We start from the raw sequence: 24537 nt of genomic DNA, 5'->3' as shown, positions 1-24537 counted from the left end.
CCTCCAAACTCTAATTTTTCTGGTTTTCACTCTCAAACTCATCTTCACTCTACCCATCTTTGATCCTTAAAACCCAACTGTCACCCCTAGCTCTGCCCCCGCCAGTGCTCCTCAACTCCCCCTCCCATTAAAACCCTCCCCTTGTCCCTGCATCTGCACCTCCATTAAGGACCCTCCCCATCCCCATCATATTCTCTCAGAATCTCCTGAATGCTCACCTTTGGTGGAGTGGTGTGTCAAGGCCGCCGTGCTGTGGATCCAGAGAGGGCAGCCATTGAAGAACTTTAGGAGAAGGGCACATCCCTGGGTGGGCCATAGTGGCAGGGCAGCAGCCCATCCAGCAGAAGAGAGGAGGGGATAGGAAGGTGCCCTGGTTAAGACTCTGGAGTGCCAAGGTTAAAATCCTGCCTCTGCCTCCTGAAAGTTTATGACCTTCGAAATCTACTTACCCCGCTGTGCCTCAGTTTCCCCCATTTTTAAATGGGGGCAATATCTATGTCTGTGCTATCTATCTCCATCTGTGAAGGTATACACCATGTAAAGACATGAGGTCAGGGTCTGGCACAGAGGAGTTGCTCAACAAATGTCACCTGTCATCATTATTAGTCTTCAGCCCTGCAACCCCAACCAGGCATCCCCAGCCACGATCAGCGGTGTGAGTCCTCAGCACAGCTGGCCTCACTTTTCTCTTTATCTTTTAATTCATTGGGGGCTACATTGGGGGCTGGTCATGTTCCCGAGTGCTGGTTTCCACAGTGAAGTTTCTGAGATGGGGTGGGGAAATTCAGCCCCCAAATCACCCTCCCGACCTGCCCTAACCCCACCTCTGTCCACCTCTTACCCCAGCCTGCCTTGTTACCTGAGTGAGCGGTTAGGTGGGGGCTTCGGGTGGCTGCGGGAGGCTGGGGTGTGCGGGGGGGTTGGCCCACTGGCACAGCGGACCAGTACCCCTGGGCTCAGCTGCCCCTCATCCGCAGTCCCCCAAGGACCCTCGTCAGATGGAGAACGGAACTTGGGCTTTGGAAACAGAGAGGGAGAGTGGGGAAATACATGAGATGATCTCCGAGAGAGGGCACCCTGCTGTCTGCCCCTGCCAGAACTGATGCTGCATCCTGGGTCTGATCCTCCCCACAATATCCGACCACCACTCCAGCCTTCCCATCTAACCGACCCCCGCACATCATCATCAACATACTCTGGCAACTAAAGGGTGAATCCTGGGTACAGCAGGAGTTTCCAAGGAAAAGCTACTCATGAGAGTTCATCAGGCTAAATATTTTGAGTCCCACACCTAGGTTCAGGGATGCCACTTCCAGATCCCAGTGGGATCATCATGATGGTCGTCCAGGACTTCAAGAGACCTAGTGTCCTAGACTCCAGCCCTGGAGAGCTCGGTATCCCAGCATCTGTGGACCCTTGCCTCCTGGCCCCAGTCCCCCAGCTGTGGCCCAGGACCTAACTTTGGGGGGTAGAGGAGGATGTATGTCTTCTGCGAGGGTGGGGCTGTAACACACAGATGGGTTAAGTGGGGGAAGAGGGTTTTGGGAGCAAGAACTGGGGTGGGTTAGGGCTGGAAGTCTGAGCTCACGAGGGCCAGGATTTGACTCTGTCTGGGCTGGAGCTGAGGGTGAAAGGACTAATAACCATGACGATCATAGTAACAGCAACACTTGGATATCAGTGTTGACAGTGCATTAGGTCTCTGCATCATCACAGCCACCTAGTAACACAGGTCCTATGAGCTCCTGGGGGTCGGGTTCTCACTTGGTGCCGGGCATGCCGCATGGGAGCCTATTACAGATGAGATGTGTGGAATGGATCTCCCCCAGGCCTGGGTCTGAGGGAGATGGGGGCCTGGGTTGACTCCTGGGGTTGAGGTTGAGTTCTGGGCCTGAGGGTCTGGAGGGGGCAGAATTCCCAGGGGCTGAGGTTCAGTGTGAGTTTGGGTGAGAAGATGAAGAAAGATGAGGGCCAGTGGTTGAGGTTTATGGCTGCAGTTGAGGTCTGGGTGTTGGAGCAACATCTAGGAGGAGCTGGGGACTGGGATGTGGCAGGGGCTCCAGGGTTGAGTTGCGGTGAGGTTAGGGGTGAAGGGTTGGTGGGGAGGAACGTGGTGGCTGGTCTCTACCAAGAGAGATGTTGGGATTTCTTCCCTGCTGGTGATTGTTTCCGCACGCAGTATGAGGACCAGCTTAGCTGAGACACCCACAGCTGGCCCTTCACTCCCACTTCAAATGCCTTATGCTTAGAGCAAGCCCCTTAGTCCCCAAATCCCTCCTCCCAAGGCCGCTGGGGGAGAGGTGACCATGTGCTGTAGAAATAATGTCTGTGCTGCATCCCTGATGTTGTACTGGATCGTTGAATTTGGAGGCGGGGTCAGTAGGCATCCAGGAATTCGGCCCTCCTCCCCTCACCACAGAAAACCAAGATGACAGCAGAGGCTAAAATCACGTTTATTGGGAGACACAGGCATGTCATGACCACTATATTGTGTCCACTGGGGATTGGGAGGGGGTGCAGAGACTGATTCCTAACACCCACTCCGAAACCCAGTGACTCATTCCTGGATATAGAGGTTGCTGGGGGCAGTAGATCATCTGCTGGGCGTGTCTCCACTACCACAGGCCTGGGGAAGGAAGAGAAAAATCTGTTTACTCATTCATTTGTTAATTCATTCATTCCTTCATTCATACATATATTCACAAAGAGTCTACAGAGGGTGTGCCAGCACAATGCTGGGCTTCAGCAGTGCGAGAGCAGGCAGGGCTCCTGCTGTCGAGGAGGTCAGTCTGGAGCAGCAGCCCAACATGAATCAGTGAATGACGTGAGTGCTGGGTACTAGGATGTGGCAGGGGCTCCAGGGTTGAGTTGGGGTGAGGTTAGCGGTGAAAGGTTGGTGGGGAGGAGAGTGGGGGCTGGTGTGGGAGGGTCAGGGTTAGGGTGAAGGTAGGTGTGGGTACTGAGTGTCCAGCCAGGGGTCACGGCTGAGTGGTGGAAGGAAAGCAGGGGCTGAGGTTGGGGTCATGGATGGTGGGGCTTGGTGGGGTCTGTGGCGCTCTCTAACATGTCCACGTTGTCGTAGTCATCTTCGGACTCTGACAGGTTCCTCCTGAGGAGGGACAGGCATGAGCCTCGGGCGGTCCCCACACCTATCCCAGCCCCCCTCCCACGCTGAGGGTCCCTGACCTAGGACTGCTGCTCTTGAAGCCTCCAGGGGGTTGTAAGCGAGCCTGTGGGATAGGAAAGGGTCAGCAGTGGCCCAGGGGTAGGGGAGGGCGGCGGGGCAGTGGGGAGGCATCTCACCTTGTCAGCTGTGGGTCTGGACTACATGCCTCTGAGCATCATGAACTCTATGTGCCGCCATGGGGTTTGGGGTGGGGTGGTATGCAGGTGACACACAGTGAGCTGGGGACATGGATTCGGGAATAGAAAGAATAGAACTGGGGTGTGGGTGTGGTCTGCAGCCAGGATCTTAGGACTGGAGCTGTCCCTTCAGGGGAGGGATCTTGGTTTACAGGGGTCTCATTTTGGGGTCAAGATTTGTGATCAGGGCGATGGGGGCTCAACATGGTTTTAGAGAGTTTGTTTTTAGATTCCACTTGGGTATCTGGGATCAGAACAAGGTTTCTGAGGTCTCTGGGAGTCCTGGTGGTTATAGGAAATTTTATGGGTTCCGTGTGCAGAGCGGAGAGGTAGGGGTCTCTAGAATCATTTTGTAGATGAGGTTCTCTGGGGCCTCTTGTGGGATCAGATGGTAATGGGGGGCCTCTGAGGGTCTGTTTAGAAGTGAGGAGGATCTCTGGGGTCTCTGGCAATCTGATGAGGGGATTACAAGGGTCTCCAAAGCTTAAGGATTCTCTACTGACGACAGCAGTTCGCAACTGGGATCCCCACAGAGCTGGATCGATGGGTGGATCAGATCCGCCGAGGGATGGCGGGGGGTAGCTGGGCAGAGCGGCAGCCGCGTCAGGCCCACCGGCCTCCAGCAGCCCAGTCTGGAGCCCTCGGCTCTCCCGTAACCTCTGTGCCCCCAGCTCTGTGCCAAGCTCCCCATGCTCCCTGGCTTTTCTCCTTCTAAGAGAGGCAACAAGGGGACACCCCAGGCAGGGGAGCAGCCTGAGCAAAGGTGGGGACCGTCCAGTGCTTTTGTCATCCAAGCAAGGCCCACTCACCTCAGGCTCCTCATCTTCAATCTCGCCAACAGCTGCCCCCTTCCCTGGGTTCCTCAGTTTGTCAAGAAGCTCTAGGATCAGGCCTCTGTTTAGCCCGGGCTGGGACAACAGTCGGTGCTGGGGGTGGGAGGAGGAGGCGGTCAGCAGACAGAGGGCTGGGCTGCAGGGAGAGGGCTGGCACAGGGGCTTGAGAACCCATCTAAGGGAATCTGGCGGTGAAGGTGCCAATAGAGGAAGAAGGCGGGGAAGTCTGGGCAGCTGCCACCTGGGGGATTCTGAGGTGTCTGAAGGGATCACACGAATTTAGAGAAGTTGGAGAATTCCAGAGGTGTCTCGGGTGTCCCCTGGAATTCCAGAGAACCCCCAGGAATGGGTCCTGAAGCCGTTGGCAACTTGTGAGGTTTTAGAACTCAGCATATCTTGGGGGAAGGGTCTGGGGTACAATTTGGAGGGTCTTGGAAGGCGGAGCCCTGGGGATTTCAGAGGGAGCAGGGACTTTGAAAGGGCAATAGGCGTTCTGTGGAATAAAATCATCAGTGTTCTAGGGAGCCGAGGGAGGCCCTGGGGGGGTTCTCACAGGGGGTGAGTCTGGGAAGGCTGCTCAGGGAGGGGAGGTTTACACTGAGCATCTTGGTGGCGCCAGGTCATTTCTTGGCGCTCTTGGTGAGGGTGACTTTGACGAAGATGTGGAAGGCAGCCGACCTTGGGAAGAAAAAGGCAAGTACTGGGGGAGGGTACAGTTCAAGTATCAGAGCGCATGCTTAGCATGCAGGAAGCCCTAGGTTCAACCCCCTCCTCTAAAAGTAAATAAATAAATAAATAACCCCCCCAAAAGGCAAGTTCTTGGCTGAGGGGACCAGAGACCCTCCCATCAGACCATCAGCCCTGACTCTGCCCTCTCTCCCCCGCCTTCCAATGACTCTCTCCTACCATTTGCCTTTTTCCTTTAGCCGAGGAGGCTGATAGCCACTCTTGGTCATGAGGAAGAGAATTCTAGAAAGCAAGGACAGAACATGGGATTCAGACTTCTCAGTGGAGGTCAGATCTCACGATGTGAGGTACCCCCGATGGCACTGAGGTCAGCAGAGAGCAGTGAGGGTCAGGAGGAGAATGAGGGGTAGGTTTTACGATGCACAGGACGCCACTTCCAGGGGATGCTGCTCATCATGTTACAGAGTTGCAGAGGGTTCGGGGGAGCCTCAAGGCAGGACTCCCTGCACTGGGGGCTCCTGGTGTGGACTGGAGAAAATGCTTTCTGGGTTGAGGTTCTCGGGTTGGGCTCGAAGGGAGAGGGATCCCCTGTAGGGGGGTCTTGATGTGGGGAAGCAGGCGGGGGTGGTGTTCAGGGTCAGAGTCGAGTGGGATCTCTGGGACCAGGGGACCTGCCACATCTGCCTACCTGAGAGGGTGAACGTGAAAGAGTGGTGGCTGTAGCTCGGCTAATTCCATGGCTGTGATGCCCAGAGACCAGATGTCACACAGCTCGTTGTATCCCCCCTTCAGGGCCACGGCCGCCACTTCCGGAGCCATCCTAGGGGCAGAGACCCTCAGAGAGCCAGGGGTGACATGATGAAGGGGAGGGGAGACTCCTAGGTAGGGGGTGGGGGGACAGGAGAGAGACAGGGAGCGAGCCGGAGAATGGGACACAGAGAGAGTTGGATGCAGACACAAAGAGGCAGAGAGACAGAAATAAATACGGAGAGAGGTAAAGACAGAGAGTCAGAGATAGACTAGAAAACATAGACAGAGAGAGGCAAAGAGACAGGGAGAGCCACAGACTGAAACAGACAGAAAAGACAGCCACGGATAGGTATGGAGAGACAGAGATCAGGATCAAAATCAACACAAACACTGAGAAAAACACGTGGAGGGGAGACATGCACAGAAAGACCTAGGGAAAAGGAAAACTCAAGGGAGAGCCACAGAGTACACAGAACGCTCAACAGAGAAAGGCAGAGGAAGGGCAAAAAGGCAGGATGGAGATTGCCAGAGATCCATGGTGGGGAAAGCCGCTGTCCACCACCACCAACCCCGCACCACCCCTGGCTGCCAGCCAGGCACCCCTCACCTGTAGGGTGTCCGAATGAAAGAGAGGCGTCGAGCCAGTGTGGCCCCGATCTGGGCCGATATACCAAAGTCAGCTGGAGGCAGAAGGAGAGACATACTGACCTACGGTCCCTGTCCCCTCTGGCTCCCAGCCAGTCCCCCTCCCCACCCCCACCAGCCACACTCACCCAGTCTGACCTCCCCAGGGTCGTTGATGGGGATGTTGGTTCCCTGGGGAAGAGTTGGGGGATCAGAGGCTGTCACAGACACCCCTCCCTCCTGCCAGCCCAACTCTGCCTCTGCTCCCTGGTCACACACCGTCTGAGCCCTCCAAATACCACTGCCATCTCCCAGAGGCCCCACCCACCAAGGCTACTTTTCTGCCCCTAGATCACCTTGATGTCCCGGTGTATCTTATTCTGTGAGTGTAGATAGGCCAGTCCCTGGGGAGGAGGATGGAGAGGGGGGCTGTGAGTGTTCTGCGGGTCTGAGCAGAGATCTGCCCCCACACAAACCCACCAAGCATCGCCTCCCCCCTCCCTAACCCACCAAGCATCGCCTCACCTGGAGCACTTCCCAGCAGATATAGCTGATCTGGATCTCTGACTGGGGGCTTGTGACTGCAAAGGTCACACCGGCAGGGTGTCAGATGGGGACCAGGAAACCTGGCCCCAGGAGCCCCTGACTGCCACCCAAACTACGTACCACATGGGGAGGGAGTAACAGGAGGTGACAAGGAATGGTCAGGAAAAGAGAGGCAGCAATGCAGGGAACCAGAGGCCAAAAGGAGATAGATTTATTCAACAGACTACACATTTACTGTGTGCCAGGCGCCGTGGTAGGCAATGCGGACACAGCTGTGGACACAGTGACAGAGATCCCCACCCTCGTGGAGAGAATATTCCAGTGGGGGATACGGACAGTAGACAAGAGATATAGGTGAAAGAAACAGTATGTGAGATGCGAATAAATAGAAAAAAACAAAAGGAAGAAAAGACAACAGGAAATACGTGTGGGAAGGGGTATGACGTTTCATACTGGGTGAACAGCTAAGCAACTCTGAGAAGGTGACGGGGTTGAGGATGGGAGCATTCCCACTCAACGTGAACAAGATGAGCAAGTGCAAAGGCCCGGAGGTAGGAAAGTGCCTGGTGGGCCTGGAAAGTGGCAAAGTGGGTGGAGTGGAGAGAAGGTGGGTCAGCCTGGGGTGGTTGTGGGCATCAGACTCGAGTGCTGTGATGCGAAATTTGGGCTTATTGTTGGAGGGAAATGGAAGGCTTGGAGGGCTCTGAGCAGGAGGTGATGTGACTTTGTTAAAATGAGGAAAGTCAGAGGGAGACAGAGTCAGGGACAGAAAATAAGACACAGATCCAAACTGAGGCAGACAAAGAGTGAGCTGGGCAGAGACCAAGAAGTGGCAAAACAGACACATTGAGAAAGAGAGATTCAGAGGGGACAATATAGACACAGACAGAGAGGGCACAGAGCAGGTCTGACAGCTGGTGATGTGAGTCACTTCCCCTCTGTGGGCCTCAGATTCCCCGCCTAGGACTTCCTAATGAATTCCTTCCTTTCCTGAGCTTTGTGGAGACTGGGAGATGGTCAGAGACAGAGGTGCACATCAGAAATCCAGAAGTGACCATCACCTTGTCTTCCTCGACCTGAGTCACTTGTACTGGTCCCTTGGGCTCTGGTGGAGAGGCGGAAGTGCAAGGTCCAATTCCACCTCATTCCCCTATACTCTGCTAGGCATCCTCTGTATCCCCAGGCAAGCAGGCTAAACCCCACCCATCACAGAGTTCCTCACACCCTCCTTCTCCCCCTCCCCGTCATCCATCTCACCAGTTATATATACCCAACGTTCTCCAGTCCCCTCTTAGTTCAGCCCGCTTCCCAGTTACGCTTCTGGTTAAGCACCGCCCAGCTACCCAGACCCAACGCCGCTAACCTGATAAGCCGCACCCCTCCCAGCACCTGTCCCACTCACCTGCGCTCATCTCGCCCCGCCAGCAGGAGAGCGCGCCGAAGCGCACGGCGTGGAAGAACACCGACTTCGCCGGCTGCCCGGGGCTCACGCCGATGCACACGGCGGGCAGCTCGGAGCCTGGCCCGGTCAGCAGTGAGAACACCGGCAGAGGCGTGGGTAGCGGGAAGAGCACCTGCTGCGGGCCGCTCGGGAAGGGGCGGACTCAGAGGAGGTTTGGGGCGGGGCCTGTGAGGGGCGGGGCCTTGGAAGAGAGTCGGCCTGGGGCTCCCGAAGGATTTCCGGAGCCCTCAGTCTTGGGAGGTGCCACCTAGAAACTTGAGGGGCTGAGGCTTCAGAGGGCTTAGAAGTTGAGGGGTGTGGTCTCAGAGTGGGCGTGGCTTCCACTAGGGGGCGTGCCGCCTTGGTGTCAGCAAGGCCGGGCCCCCCAGGGGGCGTGGCCTCCGAGGCACCAAAGTCTTAGAGGCTCCAAGAACCTGAATAGGGTCTCCTAAGAGACCTGGCGGGGCACTGGGCCTGAAGAAGAATAAGGCCCGGGGCGAAAGGCGGGGCTTAAAGAACCGGAGGGCCTCAGAAGGAGGAGCCTCCAGGTGAGCGGGCTCTTGGGGAGATTGGGAAGAGACCTCGGGTGGAAGCCCGACTTCAAAGAGCTCTCAGCAGAAGAGTGGAAGGCCCCCGCCACAGAACCTGACAAAGTCCCCAGTGCTTACAGGCCCCCTATCCGGACCAGCAGGAACTTGTTCACGGGCTGCTACCACTGAAGCAGGACCACGGATGTCTCCAATGCCCCACACAGGAACGGGCCCCCGGAGCTAGCGCCCTCCGCTGTGGAGGTGGGGAAGGATGGGTTAGGGTCAATCCTGTCTCCCCTGCCCCGCGCCCCCAAAGGCCACACATCTTTCCCCGGGCTCTGGACACCCTGCCTTAATTCTGCAACCCTCTTCAGTGGCTACAGTCCAAGTCATGCCCCTGGCCCCGCTCCCCTCTGAATATCCACGAGATTCTCGCTCACCCACACAGCACGCCTGGCAGCCTTTGGTATCCTGGATCTTAGTGGAGACCATGTTCTTCCTGCAGAACAAGGTAGGCGTGAGTCGGGGTGGGGGTGGGGTTTGGGGGCAGGAATCAGATATTAGAGGGTTCTGTGGTTCCACTGGGGTCTCGTACCTTGCTAGGAGCCGGTGGGGACTGATGTGAGCACTGGGGCTTCCTGCTCTGGCCTCTTTCCGTTCCAGCAAGCCCAGGATGCTATGAGAATATAGGAGGGGGGTCTTTCCTGCAGGGTGTGTGTATTTAGGGGAAGCAGTAATTTATAGGGCAATGCACACTCCCAGCTTTCCCCATCCCTTCCCTGGGCCACATTCCTTTGAAATGCCCAACGCTTTAAGTCTCAAGCACCTGTATTTCTTCGCTTCTCACTTAACATATTTTAAATGCCCACGGGAGGCCAGGCAGTGTGCTTGGCTCTGGTGAACAATGGTGCCTAAAATAAGTATGTTCCTAACCCTAGTGGTGCCTGTAGTCACATGAGAAACTATGGACACTTAACCAGTCAGCTGAAGTTACACATATTACAAAAGTTTAAGAAGAAACATACCTAGAGATTCTGTAAAAGTTTCTCATCCCACATGTGATATTAATGAGCTCACAAATCCTATCTGGCTTGGTGTTTCCTCACAAATGAGAAATTCTTTACACAAAGCGTTTCTAAAACAATGACACAAAATTTTAACGTACAGCTCACTCACTCTAGTTAATAAAATGTGGGATAAGGTCTGTCATATGACCATCAAAGAAATGTAAAGACTAACTCACTGTAGGAATGACCTCAAAACTGACTTGAGACGTGGCAGTATTGTGAGCCCCATTGTACAGATGGGGAAACAGAGGCTTGGGAAGCCAAAGTCTCTTGCCCCAAGTCCTACATTGAAAACGTGGCTGGGATTTGAATTGTGGGCTCTGTGGTAGGGGATCCTAAGTGTTTTTTTCAGCTGTGCCCAGCTAGCTCCCACACCCTGACCATTGACTCCTTAAGTTCTGACCCCCCCACCCCAACCCATCCCTACCAATCCACAGCCAGACCTGAGAGAGACATGAGGACATTGTTGATGGAGAACACCAAGGTAGTCGGGCTAGAAGAGAGCTGCAGACGATGGAGGAGACAGCTCCTGTAAGACACCAGCACCTCCCAGTTCCAGCCTCCCACCCTTGGCTCACCCGCGGTGCCGCCTGGCCCTCACCATCTCCAGCGTGGCCTCCAGATCATTTCGGTTCAGAATGAAAATGCCTTCCTCAGCTCCCAGGAGTAAGTGCTGGTCTTGGGGAACAGCTATGAAGATGCTGGGACCTGCCTCATCATCGAGGACCTCCCAGGCCCCCTCATCTGACCCCAAACACGGGTACTCTGTTCCCAGCCCTGACCCTCAATTCTCTACTTGCCTCCAACACTGACATTTCCAGTCCCTGTTTTCCCAAATCTGAACTCAAACCCTGACCTGTTCCCTGGAGCCGGTCTCATTCTCCCCAGCCTCTGACCTCCCCCGTTCTGCTGGTTCTTCCATCTCTGACCCACAAATCCTGACCCTCTGTCTCCTCAATTCTGACCTCAACACTAAACATGCCTCCCGTAATAGCCCTCTAAATTCTATCCCCCCTTCTCACCAGTTTGCTCCCTAAATGCTACTCCTATCTCAACACTGATCCTCAAATTCAGATGCCCTGACGTATAGCTTTTTCTGTCCAGTGTGACAGAAAGTAAATTCTAATACTGTTTCCTTAACGTTTACCCTTCACTGACCTTGTCTCCACATCTTTGATCCCCAAATACTTTCCCTTTCGGCTACATTCTAATCCCTAAAACTCCTGACCCCATAATGCTGATCTTCGCCTCTCTGCCACTAACCTCCAACTGAGGTAAATGGGGTCCATCTGTCCCTAGGCTTGTACTCCAAACGCTGGCCTTTCTGCCTTATCTGACACTCCTGGCCTCCAAACTCTAATTTTTCTGGTTTTCACCCTGAAACTCATCTTCACTCTACCCATCTTTGATCCTTAAACCCCAACTGTCACCCCTGGCTCTGCCCCCAACACAGCTCGTCCACTCCAACCCCATTAAGACCCTCCCCTTGTCTCTGCATCTGTACCTCCATTAAGGACCCTCCCCATCCCCATCACATACTCTGAGACTCTCCTGAATGCTCACATTTGTTGGAGGGGTGTGTCGAAGCCGCCGTGCTGTGGATCCGGAGAGGGCAGCCATTGAACAACTTTAGGAGAAGGGCACAACCCTGGGGGGGCCATAGGGGCAGAGCAGCAGCCCATCCAGCAGAAGAGAGGAGGGGACAGGAAGGTGCCCTGGTTAAGACTCTGGAGAGCCAAGGTTCATATCCTGCCTCTGCCTCCTCAAAGGTTTATGACCTTCGAAATCTACTTACCCCGCTGTGCCTCAGTTTCCCCATTTTGAAATGGGAGACAATGTCTAACTCTGTGCTATCTAACTCCATCTGTGAAGGCATATATCATGTAAAGACATGAGGTCAGTGTCTGGCACAGAGGAGTTGCTCAACAAATGTCACCTGTCATCATTATTAGTCTTCAGCCCCGCAACCCCAACCAGGCATCCCCAGCCCCGATCAGAGGTGTGAGTCCTCAGCACAGCTGGCCTCACCTTTCTCTTCATCTTTTCCTTCATGGGGGGCAACAGCGGGGGCTGGTCAGGCTCCCGGAGGGCTGGGTTCCAGAGTGAAGGTTCTGAGATGGGGTGGGGAAAGTCAGCCCCCAAAGCACACCCTGCTCTGCGCAACCCCCACATCTGCCCACCTCCTACCCCCGCCTGCCCTGTTACCTGCATGAGCGGTTAGGTGGGGGCTTCGGGTGACTGCGGGAGGCTTAAGTTGGGGTGTGTGGCGGGAGGCCCACTGGCACAGTGGACCAGTACTCCTGGGCTCAGCTGCCCCTCATCCGCAGTCTCCCCAGGACCCTCGACAGATGGAGAACGGAACTTGGGCTTTGGAAACAGAGAGGGAGTGTGGGAAAATACATGAGATGATCTCTGAGAGAGGGCACCCTGCAGTATGCCCCTGCCAGAACTGATGCTTCATCCTGGGTCTGACCCTCCCCACAATATCCGACCACCACTCCAGCCTTCCCATCTAACCGCCCCCCCAACAACATCAACATATTCTGGCAAATAAAGGGTGAAACCTGGGTACAGCAGGAGTTTCCAAGGAAAAACTACTGATGAGTGTATATCAGGCTAATTATTTTGAGTCCCACACCTAGGTTCAGGGATCCCACTTCCAGATCCCTGTGGGATCATCATGATGGTCCTCCAGGACTTCAAGTGACCTAGTGTCCTAGACTCCAGCCCTGGAGAGCTCGGTATCCCAGCATCTGTGGACCCTTGCCTCCTGGACCTAGCCCCCCAGCTGTGGCCCAGGACCTAACTATGGGGGGTAGAGGAGGAGGTATGTCTTCTGCGAGGGTGGGGCTGAAACACACAGATGGGTTAAGTGGGGAAAGAGGGTTTTGGGAGCAAGAACTGGGTTGGGGTAGGGCTGGAAGTCTGAGCTCATGATGGCCAGGATTTGACTGTGTCTGGGCTGGAGCTGAGGGTGAAAGGACTAATAACCATGACAATCATAGTAACAGCAACACTTGGATATCAGTGTTTATATTGCATTAGGTCTCTGCATCATCACAACCACCTAGTAACACAGGTCCTATGAGCTCCTGGTGGTCGGGTTCTCCCTTGGTGCCGGTCATGACGCATGGGAGCCTACTACAGACGAGATGTGTGGAATGGATCTCCCGCAGGCCTGTGGCTGAGAGAGATGGGGACCTGGGTTGATTCCTGGGGTTGAGGTTGAGTTCTGGGACTGAGGGTCTGGAGGGGGCAGAATTCCCAGGGGCTGAGATTCAGTCTGAGTTTGGGTGAGAAGATAAAGAAAGATGAGGTCAGGGGTTGGGGGTTATGGCTGCAGTTGAGGTCTGGGTGTTGGAGCAACATCTAGGAGGAGCTGGGGACTTGGATGTGGCAGGGGGTCCAAGGTTGAGTTGGGGTGAGGTTAGGGGTCAAGGGTTGGTGGGGAGGAGAGTGGGGGCTGGTCTGTACCAAGAGAGATGTTGGGATTTCTTCCCTGCTGGTGATTGTTTCCACAAGCTGTATGAGGACCAGCTTAGCTGAGACACCCACAGGTGGCCCTTCACTCCCACTTCAAGTGCCTTATTCTTACAGCAAGCCACTTAGTCCCCAAATCCCTCCTCCCAAGTCTGCTTGGGGAGAGGTGACCATGTGCTGTAGAAATAATGTCTGTGCTACTTCCCTGATGTTGTACTGGATCATTGAAATTTGGGGGGCGTCAGTAGGCATCCAGGAATTCGGCACTCCTCCCCTTCCCCCAGAAATCCAAGATGACAGCAGAGGGTAAAATCACGTTTATTGGGAGACACAGGCATATCATGACCACAATATTGTGTCCACTGTGGAGGGGAAGGTGTACAGAGACTGATTCCTAACACACACCCCCAACCCCAGGGACTCATTCCTGGATATAGAGGTTGCTGGGGGCAGTAGGATCATCTGCTGGGCGTGTCTCCACTACCACAGGCCTGGGGAAGGAAGAGAAAAATCAGTTTACCCATTCATTTGTTCATTCATTCATTCATTCATTCATACATTCACAAAGAAGTCTACAGAGTGTGTGCCAGCACAATGCTAGGCTTCAACAGTGCGAGAGCAGGCAGGGCTCCTGCTGTCGAGGAGCTCAGTCTGGAGAAGCAGCCAGACATGAATCAGTGAATGACGTGAGTGCTGGGTACTAGGATGTGGCAGGGGCTCCAGGGTTGAGTTGGGGTGAGGTTAGGGGTGAAGGGTTGGTGGGGAGGAGAGTGGGGGCTGGTCTGGGAGGGTCAGGGTTAGGGTGAAGGTAGGTGTGGGTACTGAGTGTCCAGCCAGGGGTCACGGCTGAGTGGTGGAAGGAAAGCAGGGGCTGAGGTTGGGGTCATGGATGGTGGGGCTTGGTGGGGTCTGTGGCACTCTCTCACATGTCCACGTTGTCGTAGTCATCTTCGGACTCTGACAGGTTCCTCCTGAGGAGGGACAGGCATGAGCCTCGGGCGGTCCCCACACATATCCCAGCCCCCCTCCCACGCTGAGGGTCCCTGACCTAGGACTGCTGCTCTTGAAGCCTCCAGGGGGTTGTAAGCGAGCCTGTGGGATAGGAAAGGGTCAGCAGTGGCCCAGGGGTAGGGGAGGGCGGCAGGGCAGTGGGGAGGCATCTCACCTTGTCAGCTGTGGGTCTCGACTACATGCCTCTGAGCATCATGAACTCTATGTGCCGCCATGGGGTTTGGGGTGGGGTGGTATGCAGGTGACACACAGTGAGCTGGGGACATGGATTCGGGAATAGAAAGAATAGAACTGGGGTGTGGGTGTGGTCTGCAGCCAGGATCTTAGGACTGGAGCTGTCCCTTCAGGCGAGGGATCTTGGTTTACAGGGGTCTCATTTTGGGGTCAAGATTTGTGATCAGGGCGATGGGGGCTCAACATGGTTATAGAGTGTTTGTTTTTAGATTCCACTTGGGTATCTGGGATCAGAACAAGGTTTCTGAGGTCTCTGGGAGTCCTGGTGGTTATAGGAAATTTTATGGGTTCCGTGTGCAGAGTGGAGAGGTAGGGGTCTCTAGAATCATTTTGTAGATGAGGTTCTCTGGGGCCTCTTGTGGGATCAGATGGTAATGGGGGGCCTCTGAGGGTCTGTTTAGAAGTGAGGAGGATCTCTGGGGTCTCTGGCAATCTGATGAGGGGATTACAAGGGTCTCCAAAGCTTAAGGATTCTCTACTGACGACAGCAGTTCGCAACTGGGATCCCCACAGAGCTGGATAGATGGGTGGATCAGATCCGCCGAGGGATGGCGGGGGGTAGCTGGGCAGAGCGGCAGCCGCGTCAGGCCCACCGGCCTCCAGCAGCCCAGTCTGGAGCCCTCGGCTCTCCCGTAACCTCTGTGCCCCCAGCTCTGTGCCAAGCCCCCCATGCTCCCTGGCTTTTCTCCTTCTAAGAGAGGCAACAAGGGGACACCCCAGGCAGGGGAGCAGCCTGAGCAAAGGTGGGGACCGTCCAGTGCTTTTGTCATCCAAGCAAGGCCCACTCACCTCAGGCTCCTCATCTTCAATCTCGCCAACAGCTGCCCCCTTCCCTGGGTTCCTCAGTTTGTCAAGAAGCTCTAGGATCAGGCCTCTGTTTAGCCCAGGCTGGGACAACAGTCGGTGCTGGGGGTGGGAGGAGGAGGCGGTCAGCAGACAGAGGGCTGGGCTGCAGGGAGAGGGCTGGCACAGGGGCTTGAGAACCCATCTAAGGGAATCTGGCGGTGAAGGTGCCAATAGAGGAAGAAGGCGGGGAAGTCTGGGCAGCTGCCACCTGGGGGATTCTGAGGTGTCTGAAGGGATCAGACGAATTTAGAGAAGTTGGAGAATTCCAGAGGTGTCTCGGGTGTCCCCTGGAATTCCAGAGAACCCCCAGGAATGGGTCCTGAAGCCGTTGGCAACTTGTGAGGTTTTAGAACTCAGCATATCTTGGGGGAAAGGTCTGGGGTACAATTTGGAGGGTCTTGGAAGGCGGAGCCCTGGGGATTTCAGAGGGAGCAGGGACTTTGAAAGGGCCATAGGCGTTCTGTGGAATAAAATCATCAGTGTTCTAGGGAGCCGAGGGAGGCCCTGGGGGGGTTCTCACAGTGGGTGAGTTTGGGAAGGCGGCTCAGGGAGGGGAGGTTTACACTGAGCATCTTGGTGGCGCCAGGTCATTTCTTGGCGCTCTTGGTGAGGGTGACTTTGACGAAGATGTGGAAGGCAGCCGACCTTGGGAAGAAAAAGGCAAGTACTGGGGGAGGGTACAGTTCAAGTGTTAGAGCGCATGCTTAGCATGCAGGAAGCCCTAGGTTCAACCCCCTCCTCTAAAAGTAAATAAATAAATAAATAACCCCCCCAAAAGGCAAGTTCTTGGCTGAGGGGACCAGAGACCCTCCCATCAGACCATCAGCCCTGACTCTGCCCTCTCTCCCCCGCCTTCCCATGACTCTCTCCTACCATTTGCCTTTTTCCTTTAGCCGAGGAGGCTGATAGCCACTCTTGGTCATGCGGAAGAGAATTCTAGAAAGCAAGGACAGAACATGGGATTCAGACTTCTCTGTGGAGGTCAGATCTCACGATGTGAGGGACCCCCGATGGCACTGTGGTCAGGAGAGAGCAGTGAGGGTCAGGAGGAGAATGAGGGGTATGTTTTACGATGCATAGGACGCCACTTCCAGGGGATGCTGCTCATCATGTTACAGAGTTGCAGAGGGTTCGGGGGAGCCTCAAGGCAGGACTCCCTGCACTGGGGGCTCCTGGTGTGGACTGGAGAAAATGCTTTCTGGGTTGAGGTTCTCGGGTTGGGCTCGAAGGGAGAGGGATCCCCTGTAGGGGGGTCTTGATGTGGGGAAGCAGGCGGGGGTGGTGTTCAGGGTCAGAGTCGAGTGGGATCTCTGGGACCAGGGGACCTGCCACATCTGCCTACCTGAGAGGGTGAACGTGAAAGAGTGGTGGCTGTAGCTCGGCTAATTCCATGTCTGTGATGCCCAGAGACCAGATGTCACACAGCTAGTTGTATCCCCCCTTCAGGGCCACGGCCGCCACTTCCGGAGCCATCCTAGGGGCAGAGACCCTCAGAGAGCCAGGGGTGACATGATGAAGGGGAGGGGAGACTCCTAGGTAGGGGGTGGGGGGACAGGAGAGAGACAGGGAGCGAGCCGGAGAATGGGACACAGAGAGAGTTGGATGCAGACACAAAGAGGCAGAGAGACAGAAGTAAACACGGAGAGAGGTAAAGACAGAGAGTCAGAGATAGACTAGAAAACATAGACAGAGAGAGGCAAAGAGACAGGGAGAGCCACAGACTGAAACAGACAGAAAAGACAGCCACGGATAGGTATGGAGAGACAGAGATCAGGATCAAAATCAACACAAACACTGAGAAAAACACGTGGAGGGGAGACATGCACAGAAAGACCTAGGGAAATGGAAAACTCAAGGGAGAGCCACAGAGTACACAGAACGCTCAACAGAGAAAGGCAGAGGAAGGGCAAAAAGGCAGGATGGAGATTGCCAGAGATCCATGGTGGGGAAAGCCGCTGCCCATCACCACCAACCCCGCACCACCCCTGGCTGCCAGCCAGGCACCCCTCACCAGTAGGGTGTCCCAATGAAAGAGAGGCGTCGAGCCAGTTTGGCCCCGATCTGGGCCGATATACCAAAGTCAGCTGGAGGCAGATGGAGAGACATACTGACCTAGGGTCCCTGTCCCCTCTGGCTCCCAGCCAGTCCCCCTCCCCACCCCCACCAGCCACACTCACCCAGTCTGACCTCCCCAGGGTCGTTGATGGGGATGTTGGTTCCCTGGGGAAGAGTTGGGGGATCAGAGGCTGTCACAGACACCCCTCCCTCCTGCCAGCCCAACTCTGCCTCTGCTCCCTGGTCACACACTGCCTGAGCCCTCCAAATACCACTACCATCTCCCAGAGGCCCCACCCACCAAGGCTACTTTTCTGCCCCTAGATCACCTTGATGTCCCGGTGTATCTTCTTCTGTGAGTGTAGATAGGCCAGTCCCTGGGGAGGAGGATGGAGAGTGGGGCTGTGAGTGTTCTGGGGGTGTGAGCAGAGCCCTGCCCCCACCCAGACCCACCAAGCATCCCCTCACATGGAGCACTTCCCGGCAGACATAGCTGATCTGGAGCTCTGACAGGCGGCCTGTGACTGCAAAGGTCACCCCGGCATGGTGTCAGATGGGGACCAGGAAACCTGGCCCCAGGAGCCCCTGGCTGCCACCCACACCACGTACCACATGGGGAGGGGGTAACATGAGGGGACAAGGAATGGTCAGCAAAAGAGAGAGGCAGCGATACAGGGAACCAGAGGCCAGAGGGAGATAGATTCATTCAACCGACTACACATTTACTGTGTGCCAGGTGCCGAGGTAGGCAATGGGGACACAGCTGTGGACATAGAGACAGAGATCCCCACCCTCGTGGAGAGAATATTCCAGTGGGGGATACGGACAGTAGACAAGAGAAAAAGGAGAAAGAAACAGTATGTGAGATGCGAATAAATAGAAAAAACAAAAGCAAGAAAAGACAACAGGAAATACGTGTAGGAAGGGGTATGACGTTTCATACTGGGTGATCAGCGAAGGCAACTCTGAGAAGGTGACGGGGTTGAGGATGGGAGCATTCCCACTCAACGTGAACAAGATGAGCAAGTGCAAAGGCCCGGAGGTAGGAAAGTGCCTGGTGGGCCTGAAAAGTGGCAAAGTGGGCGGAGTGGAGAGAAGGTGGGTCAGCCTGGGGTGGTTGTGGGCATCAGACTCGAGTGCTGTGATGCGAAATTTGGGCTCATTGTTGGAGGGAAATGGAAGGCTTGGGAGGGCTCTGAGCAGGAGGTGATGTGACTTTGTTAAAATGAGGAAAGTCAGAGGGAGACAGAGACAGGGACAGAAAATCAGAAACAGATCCAAACTGAGGCAGACATGGAGCGAGCTGGGCAGAGACCAAGAAGTGGCAAAACAGACACATTGAGAAAGAGAGATTCAGAGGGGACAATATAGACACAGACAGAGAGGGCACAGAGCAGGTCTGACAGCTGGTGATGTGAGTCACTTCCCCTCTGTGGGCCTCAGATTCCCCGCCTAGGACTTCCTAATGAATTCCTTCCTTTCCTGAGCTTTGTGGAGACTGGGAGATGGTCAGAGACAGAGGTGCACATCAGAAATCCAGAAGTGACTGTCACCTTGTCTACCTCGACCTGAGTCACTTGTACTGGTCCCTTGGGCTCTGGTGGAGAGGCGGAAGTGCAAGGTCCAATTCCACCTCATTCCCCTATACTCTGCTAGGCATCCTCTGTATCCCCAGGCAAGCAGGCTAAACCCCACCCATCACAGAGTTCCTCACACCCTCCTTCTCCACCTCCCCGTCATCCATCTCACCAGTTATATATACCCAACGTTCTCCAGTCCCCTCTTAGTTCAGCCCGCTTCCCAGTTACGCTTCAGGCTAAGCACCGCCCAGCTACCCAGACCCAACGCCGCTAACCTGATAAGCCGCACCCCTCCCAGGACCTGTCCCACTCACCTGCGCTCATCTCGCCCCGCCAGCAGGAGAGCGCGCCGAAGCGCACGGCGTGGAAGAACACCGACTTCGCCGGCTGCCCGGGGCTCACGCCGATGCACACGGCGGGCAGCTCGGAGCCTGGCCCGGTCAGCAGTGAGAACACCGGCAGAGGCGTGGGTAGCGGGAAGAGCACCTGCTGCGGGCCGCTCGGGAAGGGGCGGACTCAGAGGAGGTTTGGGGCGGGGCCTGTGAGGGGCGGGGCCTTGGAAGAGAGTCGGCCTGGGGCTCCCGAAGGATTTCCGGAGCCCTCAGTCTTGGGAGGTGCCACCTAGAAACTTGAGGGGCTGAGGCTTCAGAGGGCTTAGAAGTTGAGGGGTGTGGTCTCAGAGTGGGCGTGGCTTCCACTAGGGGGCGTGCCGCCTTGGTGACAGAAATGCCGGGCCCCCCAGGGGGCGTGGCCTCCGAGGCACCAAAGCCTTAGAGGCTCCAAGAACCTGAATAGGGTCTCCTAAGAGACCTGGCGGGGCACAGGGCCTGAAGAAGAATTAGGCCCGGGGCGAAGGGCGGGGCTTAAAGAACCGGAGGGCCTCAGAAGGAGGAGCCTCCAGGAGAGCAGGCTCTTGGGGAGATTGGGAAGAGACCTCGGGTGGAAGCCCGACTTCAAAGAGCTCTCAGCAGAAGAGTGGAAGGCCCCCGCCACAGAACCTGACAAAGTCCCCAGTGCTTACAGGCCCCCTATCCGGACCAGCAGGAACTTGTTCACGGGCTGCTACCACTGAAGCAGGACCACGGATGTCTCCAATGCCCCACACAGGAACGGGCCCCGGGAGCTAGCGCCCTCCGCTGTGGAGGTGGGGAAGGATGGGTTAGGGTCAATCCTGTCTCCCCTGCCCCGCGCCCCCAAAGGCCACACATCTTTCCCCGGGCTCTGGACACCCTGCCTTAATTCTGCAACCCTCTTCAGTGGCTACAGTCCAAGTCATGCCCCTGGCCCCGCTCCCCTCTGAATATCCACGAGATTCTCGCTCACCAACACAGCACACCTGGCAGCCTTTGGTATCCTGGATCTTAGTGGAGACCATGTTCTTCCTGCAGAAGAAGGTAGGCATGAGTGTGTGGTGGGTGGGTGATAGGGGCAGGAATCAGATATTAGAGGGGTCTGTGGAACCACTGGGGTCTCGTACCTTACTAGTAGCCGGTGGGGACTGATGTGAGCAATGGGGATTCCTGCTCTGGCCTCTTTCCGTTCCAGCAGGCCCAGGATGCTATGAGAATACAGGTGGAGGGTCTTTCCTGCAGGGTGTGGGTAGGTAGGGGAAGCAGGAAGTTATAGGGAACTGCACACTCCCAGCTTTTCCCAAACATTCCCTGGGCCCCATCCCTTTCAAACGCCCAAGCCTTTAAATCTCAAGCACCTGTATTTCTTTGCTTCTCACTTATCATATTTTAAATGCCCACGAGAGGCCAGGCAGTGTGCTTGGCTCTGGTGAACAATGGTGAGTAAAATAAGTACGTTCCTAAACCTAGTGGCGCCTGTAGTCACATGAGAAACTATGGACACTTAACCAGTCAGGTGAAGTTACACATATTACAAAAGTTTAAGAAGAAACATACCTAGAGATTTTGTAAAAGTTTCTCATCCTGGATGTGATATTAATGAGCTCAAAAATCCTATTTGGCTTGGTGTTTCCTCACAAATGAGAAATTCTTTTACACAAAGCTTTTGTAAAACAATGACACAAAATTTTAACCTACAGCTCGCTCAATCTAGTTTAGTGAAGTGTGGGATAAGGACTGTCATATGACCATCAAAGAAATGTAAAGACAAACTCATTGTAGGAATGACCTCAAAACTGACTTGAGAGGTGGCAGTATTGTGAGCCCCATTTTACAGATGGGGAAACAGAGGCTTGGGAAGCCAAAGTCTCTTGCCCCAAGTCCTACATTGAAAACGTGGCTGGGATTTGAATTGTGGGCTCTGTGGAAGGGGATCCTAAGTGTTTTTTCAGCTGTGCCCAGATAGGTCCCACACCCTGACCATTGACTCCTTAAGATCTGACCCCCCCACTCCAACCCATACCAACCAACCCACAGCCAGACCTGAGAGAGACATGAGGACATTGTTGATGGAGTACACCCAGGTAGTCCGGCTAGAAAGAACTGCAGAGCAAGGAGGAGACAGCTCCTGTAAGACCCCAGAAAATCCCAATTCCAGCCTCTGACCCTTGGCTCACCCGCGGAGCTGCCTGGCCCTCACCATCTCCAGCGTGGCCCCCTGATCATTTCGGTTCAGAATGAAAATGCCTTCCTCAGCTCCCAGGAGTAAGTGCTGGTCTTGAGGAACAGATATGAAGATGCTGGGACCTGCCTCATCATCGAGGACCTCCCAGGCCCCCTCATCTGACCCCAAACACGGGTACTCTGTTCCCAGCCCTGACCCTCAATTCTCTACTTGCCTCCAACACTGACATTTCCAGTCCCTGTTTTCCCAAATCTGAACTCAAACCCTGACCTTTCCCCTGGAGCCGGTCTCATTTTCCCCAGCCTCTGACCTCCCCCGTTCTGCTTATTCTTCCATCTCTGAACCCACAAATCCTGACCCTCTGTCTCCTCAATTCTGACCTCAACACTAAACATGCCTCCCGTAATAGCCCTCTAAATTCTATCCCCCCTTCTCACCAGTCTGCTCCCTAAATTATACTCCTATCTCAACACTGATCCTCAAATTCAGATGCCCTGACGTATAGCTTTTTCTGTCCAGTGTGAGAGAAAGTAAATTCTATTACTGTTTCCTTAACATTTACCTTTCACTGACCTTGTCTCCACATCTTTGATCCCCAAATACTTTCCCTTTTGGCTACATTCCCATCCCTAAGTCTCCTGACCCCAATATGCTGATCTTAGCCTCTCTACCACTAACCTCCAACTGAGGTAAATGGGGTCCATCTGTCCCTAGGCTTGTACCCCAAACGCTGGCCTTTCTGCCTTATCTGACACTCCTGGCCTCCAAACTCTAATTTTTCTGGTTTTCACTCTCAAACTCATCTTCACTCTACCCATCTTTGATCCTTAAAACCCAACTGTCACCCCCAGCTCTGCCCCCGCCAGTGCTCCTCAACTCCCCCTCCCATTAAAACCCTCCCCTTGTCCCTGCATCTGCACCTCCATTAAGGACCCTCCCCATCCCCATCATATTCTCTCAGAATCTCCTGAATGCTCACCTTTGGTGGAGTGGTGTGTCAAGGCCGCCGTGCTGTGGATCCAGAGAGGGCAGCCATTGAAGAACTTTAGGAGAAGGGCACATCCCTGGGTGGGCCATAGGGGCAGGGCAGCTGCCCATCCAGCAGAAGAGAGGAGGGGACAGGAAGGTGCCCTGGTTAAGACTCTGGAGTGCCAAGGTTCATATCCTGCCTCTGCCTCCTCAAAGGTTTATGACCTTCGAAATCTACTTACCCCGCTGTGCCTCAGTTTCCCCCATTTTTAAATGGGGGACAATATCTATTTCTGTGCTATCTATCTCCATCTGTGAAGGTATACACCATGTAAAGACATGAGGTCAGGGTCTGGCACAGAGGAGTTGCTCAACAAATGTCACCTGTCATCATTATTAGTCTTCAGCCCTGCAACCCCGACCAGGCATCCCCAGCCACGATCAGCGGTGTGAGTCCTCAGCACAGCTGGCCTCACCTTTCTCTTCATCTTTTCCTTCATGGGGGGCAACATTGGGGGCTGGTCATGTTCCCGAGGGCTGGGTTCCACATTTGAAATTTCTGAGATGGGGTGGGGAAAATCAGCCCCCAAATCACCCCCCCGACCTGCCCTACCCCCACCTATGCCCACCAAGTTCCCCAGCCTGCCTTGTTACCTGCATGAGCGGTTAGGTGGGGGCTTCGGGTGGCTGCGGGAGGCTGGGGTGTGCGGGAGGGGTGGCCCACTGGCACAGCGGACCAGTACCCCTGGGCTCAGCTGCCCCTCATCCGCAGTCCCCCAAAGACCCTCGTCAGATGGAGAACGGAACTTGGGCTTTGGAAACAGAGAGGGAGAGTGGGGAAATACATGAGATGATCTCCGAGAGAGGGCACCCTGCTGTCTGCCCCTGCCAGAACTGATGCTGCTTCCTGGGTCTGATCCTCCCCACAATATCCGACCACCACTCCAGCCTTCCCATCTAACCGCCCCCCCAACATCATCAACATACTCTGGCAACTAAAGGGTGAATCCTGGGTACAGCAGGAGTTTCCAAGGAAAAGCTACTCATGAGAGTTCATCAGGCTAATTATTTTGAGTCCCACACCTAGGTTCAGGGATGCCACTTCCAGATCCCTGTGGGATCATCATGATGGTCCTCCAGGACTTCAAGAGACCTAGTGTCCTAGACTCCAGCCCTGGAGAGCTCGGTATCCCAGCATCTGTGGACCCTTGCCTCCTGGCCCCAGCCCCCCAGCTGTGGCCCAGGACCTAACTATGGGGGGTAGAGGAGGAGGTATGTCTTCTGCGAGGGTGGGGCTGAAACACACAGATGGGTTAAGTGGGGAAAGAGGGTTTTGGGAGCAAGAACTGGGGTGGGTTAGGGCTGGAAGTCTGAGCTCAGGAGGGCCAGGATGTGACTCTGTCTGGGCTGGAGCTGAGGGTTAAAGGACTAATAACCATGACGATCTTAGTAACAGAAACACTTGGGTATCAGTGTTGACAGTGCATTAGGTCTCTGCATCATCACAGCCACCTAGTAACACAGGTCCTATGAGCTCCTGGGGGTCGGGTTCTCACTTGGTGCAGGGCACGCCGCATGGGAGCCTATTACAGATGAGATGTGTGGAATGGATCTCCCGCAGGCCTGTGGCTGAGGGAGATGGGGACCTGGGTTGATTCCTGGGGTTGAGGTTGAGTTCTGGGCCTGAGGGTCTGGAGGGGGAAGAATTCCCAGGGGCTGAGATTCAGTCTGAGTTTGGGTGAGAAGATAAAGAAAGATGAGGTCATGTGTTGGGGGTTATGGCTGCAGTTGAGGTCTGGGTGTTGGAGCAACATCTAGGAGGAGCTGGGGACTTGGATGTGGCAGGGGGTCCAGGGTTGAGTTGCGGTGAGGTTAGGGGTCAAGGGTTGGTGGGGAGGAAAGTGGGGGCTCTTCTGTACCAAGAGAGATGTTGGGATTTCTTCCCTGCTGGTGATTGTTTCCACAAGCTGTATGAGGACCAGCTTA

The 24537-nt window shown here is 54.9% G+C and overlaps 3 pseudogenes; all 3 read right to left on the bottom strand.

Annotated features, from left to right (window-relative positions):
* Positions 1–1785, bottom strand: part of LOC135320977 (uncharacterized) — a 30558-nt pseudogene extending 28773 nt beyond the window's left edge.
* A 1236-nt stretch (positions 1786–3021) lies between these two features.
* LOC135320976 (mitogen-activated protein kinase kinase kinase kinase 1-like) lies at positions 3022–7254 on the bottom strand (annotated as a pseudogene).
* Positions 7255–7861: 607 nt separating this feature from the next.
* LOC135320975 (mitogen-activated protein kinase kinase kinase kinase 1-like) lies at positions 7862–23051 on the bottom strand (annotated as a pseudogene).
* Between the last annotated feature and the right edge of the window lie 1486 nt (positions 23052–24537).

Source organism: Camelus dromedarius, unplaced genomic scaffold, assembly GCF_036321535.1.
Source record: "Camelus dromedarius isolate mCamDro1 unplaced genomic scaffold, mCamDro1.pat HAP1_SCAFFOLD_45, whole genome shotgun sequence".
NCBI classification, from domain to species: Eukaryota; Metazoa; Chordata; class Mammalia; order Artiodactyla; family Camelidae; genus Camelus; species Camelus dromedarius.
The sequence above is the reverse complement of the archived record's forward strand: the minus strand, read 5'-3'. Positions and strand labels throughout refer to the sequence as shown.